The sequence below is a fragment of the Leptinotarsa decemlineata genome, unplaced genomic scaffold (assembly GCF_025532065.1).
Source record: "Leptinotarsa decemlineata unplaced genomic scaffold, Ldec_3_MD MMD2_P_RNA_scaffold_9, whole genome shotgun sequence".
Lineage (NCBI taxonomy): Eukaryota > Metazoa > Arthropoda > Insecta > Coleoptera > Chrysomelidae > Leptinotarsa > Leptinotarsa decemlineata.
This window is the reverse complement of record NW_027412536.1, coordinates 18,604,739-18,614,678: the sequence shown is the minus strand read 5'-3', so window position 1 is coordinate 18,614,678 and position 9,940 is coordinate 18,604,739. Positions and strand designations below refer to the sequence as shown.

Sequence of the window (9,940 nt, the reverse complement as noted above, 5' to 3'; positions counted from 1 at the left end):
GTATCCCTTTACCCGCTAGCGGAGCCGCTGCCCCTAAGAGGCCAACGCCAGTTGGAGATGAGGCTCACTAGCCTCCAGCCGCGAGCGGGCACTCACCTCCCCCCTAGAACTCATGTTAGGAAAGTTCCCTTTCCAACGTTTGATGAGTAACCGTCGAGGACTCTCACGAGCATCCTCTACCACACATCATATGTCGAAGATGTCGCGCCCATTACCCGTGTAGGTGCGGATAGGGCGGTTCATCAACAACTTTTGGTGTACGCCGTGTGGTCTGCACCGCATACCCTTACGTTACCCCAAGGGGCACTCATGTTAGGAAAGCTACCTTTCCAGCGTTGGATGAGTAACCGCCGAGGGCTCTTGCGAGACACCTCTCCCACACATCTAGCTTGAAATCGGCCAGCGCCTGTTACCCGCAGATGCGGGATGGGGTGGCTGACCGATAACTTTACTGGGTGAGTGCCGTGTGGTCTGCACCGGGGGACTGTCAAACACCCATAAGAGAGAGACAGTGATCCCCCGCCACTCACCCCGTTTACCCGCGCTTGCTTGAATTTCTTCACGTTGACATTCAGAGCACTGGGCAGAAATCACATTGCGTCATCACCCGCTGGGGCCATCGCAATGCTTTGTTTTAATTAGACAGTCGGATTCCCCGGTCCGTGCCAGTTCTGAGCTGATCGTTGAATGGCGGCCGAAGAGGACACCCGGGTCTCCCTTGCGGGCGACACCGGGGCCTCGCAGCAAGACGGTTCCGCGGGAGGCCAAGGCACGGGACCGAACTCGGATCCGTAATCAACGCCGTGAAGCGATGACACTTCACCTCGCACAGGCCCGGCACGTCAGCCGCGACCCGCTTCCTCGCCAAGCCCGACACGCCCCGATCCTCAGAGCCAATCCTTATCCCGAAGTTACGGATCCAATTTGCCGACTTCCCTTACCTACATTATTCTATCGACTAGAGGCTCTTCACCTTGGAGACCTGCTGCGGATATGGGTACGAACCGGCGCGACGCCTCCACGTGGCCCTCTCCCGGATTTTCAAGGTCCGAGGGGAAGATCCGGACACCGCTGCAACTGCGGTGCTCTTCGCGTTCCAAACCATATCTCCCTGCTAGAGGATTCCATGGAACTCGAACGCTTATGCAGAAAAGAAAACTCTTCCCGGATCTCCCGACGGCGTCTCCGGGTCCTTTTGGTTGCCCCGACGAACTCTCTTGCGAGGGCCCGACTTTTTGACGGTTCCGCTGCCGGGTTCCGGAATAGGAACCGGATTCCCTTTCGCCCGACGGGTGTGAACATTTATTTTATAATAAATTTTATTATATAAACTTACACCACATCAACATCGGCTTTCGCCTAGGGCTTAGGATCGACTGACTCGTGTGCAACGGCTGTTCACACGAAACCCTTCTCCACGTCAGTCCTCCAGGACCTCGCTGGAGTATTTGCTACTACCACCAAGATCTGCACCGACGGCGGCTCCAGACGGCCTCACGGCCAGCCCTTCTGCGCTCACCGCCGCGACCCTCCTACTCGTCAGGGCTTCATGGTCGCCTTCAATCGGGAAGATATCGGGCAGAGTACCGCACATGCCTCTGACGGTCGAGTATAAGCACGACGCTTCAGCGCCATCCATTTTCAGGGCTAGTAACTTCGGCAGGTGAGTTGTTACACACTCCTTGGCGGATTCCGACTTCCATGGCCACCGTCCTGCTGTCTTAAGTTACCAACGCCTTTCATGGTATCCCATAAGCGTCGATTTAGGCGCTTTAACTCGACGTTTGGTTCATCCCACAGCGCCAGTTCTGCTTACCAAAAATGGCCCACTTGGCACTCTGATTCGAGTCTCGCGGCTTCATAAGAGTTCGAGCAAGCCGGAGATCTCACCCATTTAAAGTTTGAGAATAGGTTGAGATCGTTTCGATCCCAATACCTCTAATCATTCGCTTTACCGGATGAAACTCGTACGCGACGAGCGCCAGCTATCCTGAGGGAAACTTCGGAGGGAACCAGCTACTAGATGGTTCGATTAGTCTTTCGCCCCTATACCCAGTTCCGACGATCGATTTGCACGTCAGAATCGCTACGGACCTCCATCAGGGTTTCCCCTGACTTCGTCCTGACCAGGCATAGTTCACCATCTTTCGGGTCCCAGCGTGTACGCTCTTGGTGCGCCTCTTCTCGCAATGAGAACGAGACGCCCCGGGAATGCGGAGCGGCCACTTTGAGGGCGAACCGCTCATCTTCCCTCGGTCTACGCAAGGTAGACCTTTACTTTCATTGCGCCTTTAGGTTTAGTTATGTCCCAATGACTCGCGCACATGCTAGACTCCTTGGTCCGTGTTTCAAGACGGGTCCTGAAAGTACCCAAAGCTATAGCGTTGCAGATCGGCGTTTCAACGAGGTCTGTTCGAGAACATCGTAGCCAACAGTCGCCCGGGGACAGGATCGGCGCTAGGTCCGATCGCCGTCAAACACCGGACGCGCTTGCCACGAGCCGAACGCTAATTATAAAGTAGCGGCCCCGCGCCATCGTTATACCGTCGAGCGAGTCGGCCGGGATACCGAGGGTCCACGCGAAAAATTCACGTGGGCTCCACCCCGGACCTTAGACCGACACCCAACGGATCGCAACGTCCTACAAGAGGAAAAGTGCACGCGTTCGATATCGGTTCGAAAAACGAGCTGAGCGAACGACGCGAACGCCGTCCGTCACGAAACCCGTCAAACGCCGACGATCGAAACGCGATGAATTTCCTCCTTCGACCTTTCGGGTTTCTCAGGTTTACCCCTGAACGGTTTCACGTACTCTTGAACTCTCTCTTCAAAGTGCTTTTCAACTTTCCCTCACGGTACTTGTTCGCTATCGGTCTCGTGGTCATATTTAGCCTTAGATGGAGTTTACCACCCACTTAGGGCTGCACTCTCAAGCAACCCGACTCTGAGGAGAGATCCTCCCGAAATTGACGGCGGTCGCTACGGGCCTGGCACCCTCTATGGGCTGTGGCCCCGTTCAAGAAGGACTTGGACGCGCCGTACGACTCCGGGATAAACGGATCCTCCCTAACACCACATTTCCCGGCGGTTAACCCGCGGGATTCGGTGCTGGGCTTATCCCTGTTCGCTCGCAGCTACTGAGGGAATCCTAGTTAGTTTCTTTTCCTCCGCTTAGTAATATGCTTAAATTCAGCGGGTAGTCTCACCTGCTCTGAGGTCGATAAAATAATTTTTCAGTTTATTCAACAGCAACGAGTCGACGTACGTAGTCTCGTCCGTCGTTATTTCGAGAGAGAACTACCGAAACGGACAAAAAAGTTCTCGACGTCCTGTAATAATGTGTGTGCGTGTGTACGTACGCTGCTCGACACGATCAGACGTCGTCTTCGATTCATCAAAGATTCTCGGACACGACGATCGTGCGTAACGAGAGCATACACACACACACACTACAAGCGTGAACCTGTATATTGCCGTGGCAGCCGCTTTCCCAACAACGGAGACTCGATACGATTTCGTTGTGTACAAACTACGTAACGTTTCTCTCATCTTGCGATGAGAAAAAACGATTCGTCGCTTTCGCACTTTAAGATGCCGCGTCTTTGTCGTCGTCGGCGTCGTCGTCGTCGTCGTCAACGTGTATTTATTTTTGTTACCAAGTGTCATCGCCGCGAAGGCGATAAAATACTTAGATAACGATTATAATAACGAGACGACTCGATAGACGACAAACAACAACAACAACAACACGTCAATCATCCAACACGCTCCGACGTTTTTACAAAATATCAATTTTGAAAAACCGAGCAGTCTTTGAAATTGATACGACCCTCAGCCAGGAGTGGTCCAGGAACAGTATCCGAGGACCGCAATGTGCGTTCGAAATGTCGATGTTCATGTGTCCTGCAGTTCACAAGTTGACGCGCAATTAGCTGCGTTCTTCATCGACCCACGAGCCAAGTGATTCACCGTTCAGGGTAATCTTTTATTTAGACGTACTCAAAAAAAATAATTTCAAGAGTTCGACGTCTCGATTCGGCAAGCGTTGAGATTATACCAATGCAACAACGTACATAAATATATATATACTTGTTAAAAAAAAATAAAAAAAGAGAAGCGCTCGACGATTTCGTATTCGTACGGCACCACATATTCAGACGAGGCATCGTGTACCGAAATCGCGCACGACTCAATTTTTATATTCGTCGTGTAGAGGACGCGCGTAGTATTTCATTTACCATGCGTTCTAACTGACACGGCCGGCGAATATCTTTCACAACCATCGGAAATCTCGTTGTGTAATCCGGTAACGTAAAAATTCGTACGAAACAAAACTTTCACGTTTCGACCGCGATTAAACATAATTTCCTACGGAGCGGTTTTTTAACAGTCACACACTCCTAGGTACCCGGCGAAGGCGGCGTCGTCGGCATCATCGTCATCGACGGCGAAATGTATCGTCGTATATCGCGCGTTCGCGTTCGACAAAAGAGCGTACGCTTCACAACACGATCGACGAACAACATTAGCGCCATAATCGACGACAACGACGCGGCAACACAACAATACGCACAACGTCATATATTATAATTTTCGGTAAAGAAAATTACACGCCTAATTGAAAAACCTCTAAGACGAATTTGTATAGTTCGAGAAGAGGACTACTACTAATCGAAAGGATGATGACGACAGACAACAACGTCGTCGTCGTCGTCGTCAATTTCACCGTCATTCGAAAACGTAGTCCACCGTCGCTCATTTTCTTTTCTATCCGATATTCTGCTTGTTCGCGGAAGGCAGAGGTAAACGTTCACTACACTTTCCGTTATCTTTTATTTTTACATAGGAAAAAAAAAGTATAGGAAAAAAAAAGTATAGGAAAAAAAAAGTATAGGAAAAAAAAAGTATAGGAAAAAAAAAGTATAGGAAAAAAAAGTATAGGAAAAAAAAAGTATAGAAAAAAAAAGTATAGGAAAAAAAAAGTATAGGAAAAAAAAAGTATAGGAAAAAAAAAGTATAGGAAAAAAAAAGTATAGGAAAAAAAAAGTATAGGAAAAAAAAAGTATAGGAAAAAAAAAGTATAGGAAAAAAAAAGTATAGGAAAAAAAAAGTATAGGAAAAAAAAAGTATAGGAAAAAAAAAGTATAGGAAAAAAAAAGTATAGGAAAAAAAAAGTATAGGAAAAAAAAAGTATAGGAAAAAAAAAGTATAGGAAAAAAAAGTATAGGAAAAAAAAAGTATAGGAAAAAAAAAGTATAGGAAAAAAAAAGTATAGGAAAAAAAAAGTATAGGAAAAAAAAAGTATAGGAAAAAAAAAGTATAGGAAAAAAAAAGTATAGGAAAAAAAAAGTATAGGAAAAAAAAAGTATAGGAAAAAAAAAGTATAGGAAAAAAAAAGTATAGGAAAAAAAAAGTATAGGAAAAAAAAAGTATAGGAAAAAAAAAGTATAGGAAAAAAAAAGTATAGGAAAAAAAAAGTATAGGAAAAAAAAAGTATAGGAAAAAAAAAGTATAGGAAAAAAAAAGTATAGGAAAAAAAAAGTATAGGAAAAAAAAAGTATAGGAAAAAAAAAGTATAGGAAAAAAAAAGTATAGGAAAAAAAAAGTATAGGAAAAAAAAAGTATAGGAAAAAAAAAGTATAGGAAAAAAAAAGTATAGGAAAAAAAAAGTATAGGAAAAAAAAAGTATAGGAAAAAAAAAGTATAGGAAAAAAAAAGTATAGGAAAAAAAAAAGTATAGGAAAAAAAAGTATAGGAAAAAAAAAGTATAGGAAAAAAAAAGTATAGGAAAAAAAAAGTATAGGAAAAAAAAAGTATAGGAAAAAAAAAAGTATAGGAAAAAAAAAGTATAGGAAAAAAAAAGTATAGGAAAAAAAAAGTATAGGAAAAAAAAAGTATAGGAAAAAAAAAGTATAGGAAAAAAAAAGTATAGGAAAAAAAAAGTATAGGAAAAAAAAAGTATAGGAAAAAAAAAGTATAGGAAAAAAAAAGTATAGGAAAAAAAAAGTATAGAAGTGGCAAAAATTGTTCAATATAGAAATGAAGGAGCGTGATCAAACACTAAAATGATTACATGTAGTTTTGATTGCAGTTAATTATTTCACTGATCACTTCACAGAACTGGAGTCGGCGATCGGGATCATCCTCATTCAGTTCCTGAACCAATCGTATCTTATACGGATGGAATTTATGTTGTTTCAGGATTCTCATGATTGTTGTGCGTGAAACACCAGATACCTCGGACAATTTCCTAGTACTAACGGTCGGATCCATTGCTATATGACCTAAGACAGCCACGTCCCTCGCTTCGTCTCTTTCATGCACCCTCTTTTTGTTTCCAACTGACCCAGTAGCGTCAAATTTGGCAACCAGTTGCACAACGTAAGCAGCGGATACATTTTTTCCAGGATGTCGTTCGTTAAATAAAGCCGCTGTTGTGCGCGTAGAGTCGTTATTTCGGAAAAATAATTTTATCATTTCCACCCTTTCTTCTACGGAATACACCATTTCAATTCCACTACAAATTTACAATCGCTTGTACACACTTGTACCGTTCTTAACAATTCACGATAGACTAAGGTACAAAAACAAGGTCCGTCTACTTTTTTGGACAAAAAATTAACCACTCAATACCTTTGAAATGCGTCGGATACGAATAATATTCTCGAGATAAATTCCATATTGCCTCTTTCACTATTTTCGCTGTTATTTCATTATCGATGGATATTTTGAAGTGAAATTTTACGGGCAGATAGTACACGATAAGATCTTCAAAATGAGGTATCTCAACACCCCTCATCCCTATTCAAAATCAAGGGTTGTGCTCACCCCCGTTAGGGGGTTGAAGTCACGGGGATGAAAACAGCGGAAAAGTTGTTCCCCCTCGAATCAGCAATTGACGGGTTCGAGCGATTTTCCACATTTTCATGTTAACGCCGGAAAATCGAGGTGTTAAGTTTTCGTTGGACCACACTGTATGTCTGAAGACTATCAAGAAGAGACTCATACGTTTTAAAAAATGAAAAAGAAAATATTTCGAAATAGAATCTCGAATATATATCGATCCCAACGTGCCAACACCGTAGGTTCTAGTAAATTATTGCCAAAAAAATAACTGCTTTTCCGGTTGATACCACGTTGGACATTGAATTATTTCCAACAGACATTTGTGCAAGATACCTCACAGAATGAACATTTCAAAATGGAATCTCCAAATATGCATTTCTCCCAACATATTTACACAGTAGGTTATAGTAAATGCCTGCCGAAAATACGGCTACTTTCTCGGTTAATAGCACGCTGGACATTGAATTATTTCCGACACATTTATGCACGGATATACTTCAAAGAGGTTAGTCTCGCAGATGTTTCTTGTTCATTCAGCAGCCGGATTATGTTGAAATCTCGAGTAGATCACCTACAGAACGGTTTCGAGGTATTGTCTCTCATCAGTGCAGGAAAGATCCGACCCAAACAGCAGTGCTTGGTACTCAATTTCAAAACGGCTGGACTGCAAGTATGAAACCTTCGTCTGAGAGAAAGATTGTTAACTAGTAACAGTTCCTTCTCGTGAACAAAGCCCCCAGCGGGGAAGAAACATCCCAAGTACCGATACTCTGACAGAAATCAAATGAGCCTGGAGACTATCGAGGAGAGAAACATACGTATATGAGAATAGACGTTTCGAAATGGAATTTCCAAATATACATTTCTCACTACATATCTACACAGTAGGAAAATACGACTACTTCCCCGGTTAATCGCACGCTGGACATTGAATTATTTCTGGCAGACTTTTATGCATGGATACTTTACAGAGGTTAGTCTCGCAGATGTTTCTCGTTCATCCAGCAGCCGGATTATGTTGAAATCTCGGGTAGATCACCTTCAGACCGGTTTCGAGGTATTGCCTCTCATCAGTGTAGGAAAGATCCGACCCAAACAGCAGTGTTTGTTACTCAATTAATTTCAAAACGGCTGGACTGCAAGTATGAAACCTTCGTCTGAGAGAAAGATTGTTAACTAGTAACAGTTCCATCTCGTGAACAAAGCCCCCAGCGGGGAAGAAACATCCCAAGTACCGATACTCTGACAGAAATCAAATGAGCCTGGAGACTGTATCGAGGAGAAAAACATACTTATAAGAGAATAAACGATTCGAAATGGAATTTCCAAATATGCATTTCTCCCTACATACCTACACAGTAGGAAAATACGTTAATAGCACGCTGGACATTGAATTATTTCCGACAGACATTTATGCAAGGATACTTCACAGAGGTTAGTCTCGCAGATGTTTCTCGTTCATCCAGCAGCCGGATTATGTTGAAATCTCGGGTAGATCACCTTCAGACCGGTTTCGAGGTATTGCCTCTCATCTGTGTAGGAAAAATCCGACCTAAACAGCTGTGCTTGTTACTCAATCAATTTCAGAACGGCTGAACTGCAAGTATGAAACCTTCGTCTGAGAGAAAGATTGTTAACTAGTAACAGTTCCATCTCGTGAACAAAGCCCCCAGCGGGGAAGAAACATCCCAAGTACCGATACTCTGACAGAAATCAAATGAGCATGGAGGCTGTATCGAGGATAAAAACATACTTATAAGAGAATAAACGATTCGAAATGGAATTTCCAAATATGCATTTCTCCCTACATATCTACACAGTAGGAAAATACGTTAATAGCACGCTGGACATTGAATTATTTCCGACAGACATTTATGCAAGGTTACTTCACAGAGGTTAGTCTCGCAGATGTTTCTCGTTCATCCAGCAGCCGGATTATGTTGAAATCTCGGGTAGATCACCTTCAGACCGGTTTCGAGGTATTGCCTCTCATCTGTGTAGGAAAGATCCGACCCAAACAGCTGTGCTTGTTACTCAATCAATTTCAAAACGGCTGAACTGCAAGTATGAAACCTTGGTCTGAGAGAAAGATTGTTAACTAGTAACAGTTCCATCTCGTGAACAAAGCCCCCAGCGGGGAAGAAACATCCCAAGTACCGATACTCTGACAGAAATCAAATGAGCCTGGAGACTGTATCGAGGAGAACTTATAAGAGAATAAACGATTCGAAATGGAATTTCCAAATATGCATTTCTCCCTACATACCTACACAGTAGGAAAATACGACTACTTCCCTGATTAATAGCACACTGGACATTGAATTATTTTCGACAGACATTTAAGTAAGGATACTTCAGAGGTGACTCTCGCAGATGTTTCTCGTTCATCCAGCAGCCGGATTATGTTGAAATCTCGAGTAGATCACCTGCAGACCGGTTTCGAGGTATTGCCTCTCATCAGTGTAGGAAAAATCCGACCCAAACAGCAGTGCTTGTTACTCAATTAATTTCAAAACGGCTGGACTGCAAGTATGAAACCTTCGTCTGAGAGAAAGATTGTTAACTAGTAACAGTTCCATCTCGTGAACAAAGCCCCCAGCGGGGAAGAAACATCCCAAGTACCGATACTCTGACAGAAATCAAATGAGCCTGGAGACTGTATCGAGGAGAAAAACATACTTATAAGAGAATAAACGATTCGAAATGGAATTTCCAAATATGCATTTCTCCCAACATACCTACATAGTAGGAAAATACGACTACTTCCCTGGTTAATAGCACACTGGACATTGAATTATTTTCGACAGACATTTATGTAAGAATACTTCAAAGAGGTTAGTCTCGCAGATGTTTCTTGTTCATTCAGCAGCCGGATTATGTTGAAATCTCGAGTAGATCACCTACAGACCGGTTTCGAGGTATTGCCTCTCATCAGTGTAGGAAAGATCCGACCCAAACAGCAGTGCTTGTTACTCAATCAATTTCAAAACGGCTGGACTGCAAGTATGAAACCTTCGTCTGAGAGAAAGATTGTTAACTAGTAACAGTTCCATCTCGTGAACAAAGCCCCCAGCGGGGAAGAAACATCCCAAGT

The 9,940-nt window shown here is 43.5% G+C and overlaps 1 protein-coding gene, 1 non-coding gene and 1 pseudogene across 4 annotated transcripts in view; all 3 read right to left on the bottom strand.

The window, feature by feature from the left end:
- Positions 1-3,220, bottom strand: part of LOC141480637 (large subunit ribosomal RNA) — a 5,133-nt pseudogene extending 1,913 nt beyond the window's left edge.
- Positions 1-9,940, bottom strand: part of LOC141480582 (histone H2B-like) — a 201,425-nt gene that overhangs the window by 6,281 nt on the left and 185,204 nt on the right. The gene's annotated exons all lie outside the window — the stretch shown is intronic.
- LOC141480636 (5.8S ribosomal RNA) lies at positions 3,826-3,980 on the bottom strand. Its single transcript, XR_012464460.1, has one exon. It is a non-coding gene; the product is annotated as a 5.8S ribosomal RNA (ribosomal RNA).